The following is an 8,961-nucleotide window of genomic DNA, read 5'->3' as shown; positions in this document are numbered from 1 at the left end:
ATAATATCTAAGTTCATATCAACACTGACTCCATATACGCAAAAAACCAAAAATGTATTCATGCCACGTCAACTAGACCAAAAAGCAGTGCTGCAGTTATGATGTCAGTTGCTGTCAAACCAACCAGTATTAGGGCCCAGTCCTATCTGGGCACTGCACCAATGGCACATGAGTTTGCCTCTCTGCCAACAAAGTCATGCCAGTTTCCGAGCGATGTCTGAGCTACATCAGTGCAGCATTTTTCTGGTGTTGCACCAGCATCTGTGTCACATCCAATTGTAGTTGGACTTCTATTCCATTAGGGCTGTTGCTGCATTAGCATATATAGAGATATGCTGGCATTTCTAGAGCAGTGCTCTTCAACCCAAAAAATAAAGTATGAGACTGGGGACCCGCCGCCAGTTTCTACCCCTCCAGGACCTGATCCGCCTAAACCCTACCTCTTTTGAGTTCACAACAACCCTGTAAGGTAGCAGCCAGAGTAGGGCCAGTCTTCGGAGCTGCTGGGCAAGACAGCGAAAAGAGGCTGTGCAGGATTATATCAAGAACTCGGTTTTGGTACGGCAGCACCACTATTGAATTGGATCCAAGCCCTCCCTTGCAAAGGCTTTGAAAGGCTGCCACAACCCCTGAAATGAGGTTTCACAACCTCATTGGGGTAATGATCCAGCCACAGACTGAAGAACACTGTTCCAGAGTATAGGATTGAGGTGCAAATCATTAAAATCCAGGGAATTTGACATGTTCACATACCAAAAAGAGCAGTACAAGTTAATTTATATCAAAACTGCTTTCACCCCTCTGGGTTGGTTGAAGTTTTTCCCAGTACTACAAATGATTCATACACAACAAGGATCCCTAGAGACACTGCTACTTGCAAGAAATGATGTTTGCAAAAGGGGTTGAAAAGGCCTGCCATAAAGACCCATTACGCAAACAATAGCGGCAATACCATCAAAGACTTTCCCCCATGTGCATCATTCTCCTCCCAAAAGCTATTTGCCTCTGAAACAGCTATTTGCTGCAAATAACCACTTTGAGAGTGATTTTTGGCAGAAAAACTGGAGAGGGCAAAAGCATTAATGTCCCTTCACTGTGTGTGCCACAGTCTTAAGCTAGATTGTCCCAAACACTTTTTTTCATATAAAGGACCAGTTCTGGGTCACTTCCTGGTTAAACTGGTCTATCAGAGATGGGATGAGTATCAGCTGTCATTTGGTCCAATCCAATGAATGTTCACTTAGAAGCAAGACTTGATGATTTACAGCTCAATCCTGAGCTGCCCAGAGCGCAGAGCTGCTGTGGTGCCAAAAAAAGTATCCTGTGCACACCGGGCAGCCACCACCATCTCCTCAGGAAATGGGGATTTTCATCCCCTTCCCCTGAGTAAGGGAAGTAGCCCCCCATGGGGTTACTCAATTCTGCAGCAATTTTTGAGCCAGTGCAGAATCGAAGAGTCACTTGTTGGGCTGTGTGCTAAGAGAATGTTTATTCCCTTACCTGCATTGCATCTGCATCAGTGCTGAAAAGTTAGATAGGATTAGGTTCTTAATCATCTTGTGCTACTATTCATTTTAAAAGCAATTCAGTCCCTGGCATCTACAGGTAAGGACCATGAAAGACCTCTCTCTGAAACTTTAGGTTCTTAACCTTTTTACAATTACAGACCCCCAATGGATTGCCTCACACGTCCCCATATCTCCTTCACCAGACCGTCAAAATCATCACCATCCTATTAGGTACCAACATGACTTCAGAAGATGTCTATGGCTTGGTTTTACTTTACACATGGATAGCTAGGAACAGAATGCCTCAATTCATATTGATAATGGTGATAGATAATCTAACAGTTTTTTAAAATTTGTTTAGCAATTGAATCCCATACCCTCATCATTTGGTTTCCATATCCAGTGGCAGACTTCCCCAGCCCCATGGTCTGCGATGGTGCCCTAACACAAGATGCCACTGCCCCTCATGTGCAAATTCACACACTCCCTACTCAACAAGACGTTGCAGAGCCTTGTGTGACTCCAGGACGTGTCGGAGAATTATTATTATTTATTTTTATTTTTCACATTTTTATACCGCCCTTTCTCCAAAGAGCTCAGGGGCGGTGTACACAGCTGCTCCCCCCTTTTGTCCTCACAACAATCCTGTGAAGTAGGTGAGGCTGAGAGAAAGTGACTGGCCTAAGGTCACCCAGGAAGCTTCATGGCTGAGGGGGGATTTGAACCTGAATCTTCCAGATCTGAGTCCACCTCCCAAACCACTACACCACCCTGGCTCTTCTGAGGTTTCCCCGATGTCTTAAACTGTGCTTCTGACAAATTGGAAGTACTGTTTCTGACCACGTCAGGAGCCTCAGAGAGGCTTCCGCATGGTCATGGAGGGGTGCGGGACTCTGCACCCAGGGCATTTGCCCCATTTAGTTGATGGTAGGTCCACTACTGCCTATACCTTCAAAGTGTATGGATATCCCTGGTTAAGAATTCCTGCTCTAGAGAGTCACTTCCAGGCAGTGTTGGCAATACAAATAGCCTTCTTTCACGATCTGTTTGCCCTTACACCCCCCCCCTCCCAATAAACACGAGAGTCAAGTGATTTGGAGTAATGTTGGGCCACATTTATTGATAACCTAACCAACAGGCCCAGCATCAAACTCCTTCTTCCTTTAGTGTGGGCTTTTAATCTAGATGAGGCCAAACGACTGCCTCTTCCCTTAATGGATGTTTCCACCCTGACAACAGGCTATGGGTGTCAGTTCACAATCCAAGCTCATCAATGACAACCCCAAAGGGTTGAGGAAGCTGAACTATCACCTCTCCAAGGTTGGAAAGCATTTGAGGTCAGCTTTGCAATCCATGTCAGAGATATTCCCAGTCTCCCTGAGCCATTCAGTACCTAGGGATAGGTCCTGATCCCTCTTCTGACCTTGCTTACCTCAGAGTGCACACCAAAATCCCTACTCCTGGCCCCCAATATAGTTGTCCCTCAGTGGGGCTAGCCTGGAGCTTAGCTTTTCACTGCCCTACCATGCTTCAGAATGTCCTGCAGGGCCAACTGTGAATCTTGAAGCAAAATATTAGTCCCAGTTACAGACAAATGCACCCTATCAGTTTGAATCAAAACTCCAGGGATCCACTCATGAAGAAAAGCCAAGTCCCTAACTGCTTGCAGTCTCAAGGACACACCCATCCTATGACACAGGTAATTTTGTCCCAAATGAATAAAACCTGTGCAGCAACCGGTTCCACAATATATTCCTCTTAGCCAACCAGGAGACCTGAGCTACGTCTCCTAACTCAAACTGGTACCAAAACTATTGAAGTTTGCTCTCTTGTGGGCTAAAAAAAAAATACAAAAAAACCCATAACGATGGAGTATCCACCAACAAACACCTTTAGTAGCACCATCTAGCCACAGCCTGCACAAGAAAAATAATATCACAAAACAGTCTATCTCCATTCAAAGATAAATCCCAATAAAGTAGCTGCCACAACTTAAACAACATGCTGCTGTCTCCTCCTGTGAGAACACAGAAATGACACCATGCCTTGCTCTCCAACTGTAGCAAACTACTTCATGGGTGCATGTAGCATTTGAAGACAACTGATTTCCAGCAAATCCTCTGTTTTTTGCCCATTTCATATGCAAGAGTAGCCCCAATAATACAGACATGATGCAACCCATAATCTTTGGGTGATAAGCCCTAAACACATAAGCCCCCAAGAGACAAAAACTGTCAAAGGGGACCCTTCCAAATGATGAAAAAGGGGTACACCCTTCATATGTCACCCTTCCAGGTACACCTGCAGGGCATGTACAGGACATAAGTCAGAGTCCTTGGTCCTCGAAAGATAGTCAAGCTGCTCATGAACCCACTGATTTGTCTTTGAGGATTAGAACCAAAATTCTACCCCTCCCAGTACTCAAGGGAGGTTGTCAAACTGCAGAGCCAAACAAGGTGTCTGTCTTGCTTCTAGAGGAGCTCACTGGACCAAAGGACCCCCCCCCCCAAAAAAAAAATGTCACCAGAACTGCTGCCCTGAAAAGTATAATTTCGTGTTTAAATGGACATAAGACTTCAAACAGCTTGAGCAAACTACTCAATATGTGAGGAGTGATGGGATGGAGTTTGTCTTGCACTAAGCCCCACCCAATCCCTCAAAGCACACAATTTAGTCCAGAAAACATATTCCCTGCCTTGTCTGACAGCAGAGGCAGGGCAAAAAATGTCCCTACCGCCTAGGAGGCGTGGGAGCAGCAATCTGTTTGTAGGCTTGTAAATGCCACTTTTTACTTAAATATGGTGATAATTTTCATTACATTGTAAATTTAAACAAGCAAATTGAAACAGATATATCTTAATTTTAGGTCTGAACCACCCTACCACCACCACCAAACCCAAAAGTACATGCATTCCAGGACATGGTTTGAGAGCATCTCATGCAGCCACTTAACTGAAAGCAAGTCAAGTCTACATTTGGCCAGTGCCAGGATGGGTGACCACTTGGGGACTCAGTGTCAGCTACATTGAGTTTCATGATGGAAGAAGATGGGATATAAATTTTTGCCAAGTAATTAAGCTCCAGTTCTCACTTCGCCTGATCTCCGGGTCAATCAGAGGGCAGAGTCTTTCCACTCTGAACAGTTTTGGTTCTCAAGCAGCAGGCAGGCAGGCAGGCAGGCCCCAAGTTTCTCAAGCACCAGGCAGGCAGGGCAGAGATTGTTTCTGCAGCAACTGGGAAATTCTAGCCAAAGTTAACCTTTTAATCTCCTTCCTTCTGCTACAGCCTGGTTCCCTTTTGCAAATGCTTGCAAAGCAGGTCTGTTTTTAGAAACACCAGGATGGGACCCTCCTTCGCAGGCTACAATTCAGTGCACCATGACTTCAGAATAACACCCATGGGAAGCAGTGGGTCTACTTCTGAGTAAAAAGGGTTGCAAATATATGCAGCTGCATCTCTCTGCTGTGAATTGAATTGCACACTCCCAGTTATGTGTAATATGTTGTACATAGAGCTTCTGGCTTAACACACCAGACACCTTAAAGGTGGATTTGATTCATGGTTCAACCTTTTTCACCTGCATATCCCTTGGCAGCCCATTTCCATAAATTGTACCCTTCCTATTAGCAAAATGTTTGTAATTAGTAAGACAAGCCCTCATCTCCTCCATATGAAATCCCAGACTTCATGTATTCATCACATATTTTCTCTTTTCATCTGTTTGAAGAACAGAAGACTCTGCCTTTGCACTATTTTGCACCTGAAGTGTCCTGAGACATTCTGGATGATTGATCACTTTCCATATTATGTTTCAGCTTTTTTACTGTGCTGGTTTTCAATCACTGGTTCATACATGAATTGATGACCAAAAACTAGCTATTGGTGGGGCTTTCACAGCCAACTAGCTACCTCCCTTCCAGGCCGTGCATTCTGGAGCACGGCCTGCCTTTTTCTGCCATTATTCCATTCTTTTTCAAGTACCCCTAAAGGTCCTGTTGAGTGTCCCTGGGAGTGCATGAACCCCAGGTTGGGAACCACTGGTATGTTATTTACAGTGTACTTACTCTGATAGTGTTTACAAAAAGGTGGAGAAGTTCAGAATTTAAAAAAGAATAAAAATGTATCTTATGATCTTTTACTGTGTTTTTAATAAATTAGAGACTACAGTTCTTAGGTAACAATTAGTGGTAGGCTATTTTTCAGGATCTGGCCTTGGGTAAAATCAGACAAAACTATAGTCAGGCACCCCCCTAAGTTTAACCCCCAACTTATCCAAGGGTCATAGAAAATTCTGTGATTGTTGGCTCAAAACTTGCCCTTGACTTATCTGTGGGGTCGACTTATAGGCGGGTATGTGTGGTAATCTTCTATAAAAGCAACATGCATTTCATGTGGCCAGGATCCAAATAACTATTTTAGGCCCATTGAAATATCTGGACACACACAGGAAGATTTTTCCCCTTTTTTCTTTGAACAGCAGACCAGCCTCATGCAATATCACAATCAGCTTTTGAACATCAGCTGCAAAAGGGCCTGGAGAAGCAAATGCCTCCTGGAAGGAAGCTGAAGGTATTGGGATCCATGGAGTGACCTGGCAGTGGGGTCCTTCCTTAGGCCTTTGAGCAAGGTACAGCTTCAGCTTCTTCAATAAAGGAACAGGATAACAGAAATGCAAAATACACCAAGCTCTTGTGTTCTGTCACTCAGCCTTGCTCAAGGCGACTAGATGCAATGGAGAACAGAGGGCCTATACCTTTAATCATATTTTAGAAGAGGGCATTTTGTCTGGTGCAGCTCAGCAAGGAAGGGCTTTAAAATGAGCTGCACCTGGCAAGATTCCCTCTTCTATATAATGGTTAAAGGTGTACACATTCTGTCCTCCATTGTATCTGGTCACCCTGGCCTTGCTGTTCAACAAAGTGACAGAAGAGGTGACTTCCTTCAGCTCATTTAAATGGTGAGCTCATCCCAAGTGCAGGGGAGGGTACAGTACTGGATTTCTCATTACCTGGCCAGGTAGTCCTTTGTTCTTCTGAGTTCAGGATAGGAGGACAGTTGCCAACTCTCTTATGGCATCATCTATTTCTGTCTCCTGTCTGTGAGTACAGAAGAGGAAGGGGCTTTGAGGGGTAGCTTGGTGGAAGTTTAGACCTCATGCTTTGCTTTGATATTGTGGTGGGGGGCTGGCTTCCAGAGGTGAGATCAGCCCTCATCAGTGGAGCTAGGGGAGGAGTAGGAACAGGTTTGGTTGTTAATTCAAGTAGGGAGTGAGTTTGGAGCCGGTGGGGCCACTAGGATGGCAGCTGCTGGAGACACTGCTTGCCATGATGTATAGGGATTAAGGGCTCCGTTCATGCAGCAGAAGCAGTGAAGGTGGTGGGGGGTGCAGACTGCACCAGGTGATGCACATGGGGGTGACACCACTAGTTACCAAAATTGGTAAAATCACAGTTTGTAGGAATAATACCATCATGTTATACACCATTTAATGTGTAATTTACAGCAGAATGCAATAAGACAAACCTGAGTTAAATATCACCATTCTGTCAAATGCTACGGTCAAAAAACCAGAAAGCAAAAATACAACGGTCTTATGTAACAAAAAAAGTACCTCTAACAATGCATGCTCACCAAAAAAACACATGCTGCATTCGGGGGAGGGGGGGCCACAGGCAGCTTGCAGGAGGTAAGTAACTTACCTCCTGGTAGGCTTCCCAAGCGGTAGTTGATCTCTTAGGACACCTATTTTGAAAAGAACTTCTGAAAAGTCTTCTGCAGGAGCTTGCTCAAAGGGAAGAACTTCTTGGGATTTGGGGTCACTTTTCTCACGCTAGCTCAGAAACAGCTTGTGAGTAGGAAAGGCTTCCTGCTAATAGACCTCCCTTTAGATTCAAACCAACAGATCAAGAGTTTACCTTGCTCCTTTGGAAGAGGGCTCTTGCCACTGGAGGAAGGAACCTCAGGATCCAATCCTTTTACTTAGGCATTACATACTACATAGGCAGCAAGGCAGATGTAAGTAGTATGCTCCATTTCCAGTGTCCTTTCTATATAGTTTTTGTTCTTTTTGTCAAATGAGAACCATAATCCAGAACAGAAATAATAACCACAGAAAATATGAGCAATATCTTTATGGGATGATGGCTAAATGAATGTTCAATACAAAGAACCGTTTTGGAAATTGTCTAATATTTTGATGAAAAGAAAAGGGTTTTCTTTGCTACCAAGGGTTGATGACTGCAAGTCATTGACTATGAAGTGTTACAGCTTGATTTCATTTCAAAAGCTACTGATATTATCACACACAAGTAAAAGAACCACATCTGTAATGGTCTGCTGGTGAAATTTTGACTGCTATAGGGAATATAAGGTATTGAACTGACTGTTTAGGGCCCAGTCCTATCCAACTTTCTAGCAATGATGCAGCCGCAATTCAGCCCCAATGTAAGGGAATAAATGGTCCCTTACTTTGGGGAGGCCTCTAAGATGGTCCCCCCCACTGCAGGATGCAGCACATGCCCCATTGGCACACCTGCATAGGTGCTAGAAAGTTGGTTTAGGATTGGGCCCTTAGTCAATATGTACTTAGTTCTCCTTCTTACCAATCTCCAGTGTTACTTCTTTTAACAACACAAATGGGTACAAAGGTTCATCTTACTAATGGTGGACTCAACCATTATTTTTAGTCTCCTAATAGGCTTTCCATTATGCTCTGTGTGCCGTTACTGATGACCAAGGCCCAGTGGATTTGGTGAATTACTCAGGGAGAAACATGCATAGGGCTGGGTCAATGTACCCTTAATTTGAGCTCATTAAGGAAGTGATGATGATTGTAGGCACAGTAAAGGGCTCAGTCTATCACTGTCTTACTTTAGCTTTGTTTATCACATTATACATTGCCTGTTGTCATCAGTACCCTTTTGGTGATGATGTATTCAAGGAGCTAGGTGGGTTTACCTTTGGGGACTTGGTTGTGCAGTCCTTTTGTAAATGTGCGGTTCCCTTAGTAGCTTTGGTGTTACAAACTTGGAATGCGATGTATGAATCAGCCCAGCGCTGGTGTCGTCAGTCATGTCGCTTATACACATGCATGTGGTGCTGGATGCATGCTAAGTGAGTGTGACCCAGGCCAGTCTCATGGCACTGTGGCTTGGGCTGATGGCAGGGAAGTCTCGGGTGCCATAGGCCTTAGGATGAAGGCCAAACTTGGGTTCACTAGAGCAATGCCCCTCCAATTCTAGCATGCTGGCATAGGAGAAGCCTTGCTTTTCTTTCTGGTTTTGAAAACATTCTATTACCAGCTATACCTTGCTTTGGTCAGCAGATCTGAACCTGCAAAAAAATTTCTGACTGTAGAGCAGCAGTTCAACTAATGTGCTGGGCTGCATTTGTATGCCATAAATGGTCTGCAGGTGTGCCATGAGAGTTTTGGGGAGAGGGACATTTATTGGTA

The sequence above is a fragment of the Tiliqua scincoides genome, chromosome 3 (genome assembly GCF_035046505.1).
Source record: "Tiliqua scincoides isolate rTilSci1 chromosome 3, rTilSci1.hap2, whole genome shotgun sequence".
NCBI classification, from domain to species: Eukaryota; Metazoa; Chordata; class Lepidosauria; order Squamata; family Scincidae; genus Tiliqua; species Tiliqua scincoides.
Note: the sequence above shows the minus strand (reverse complement) of the source record.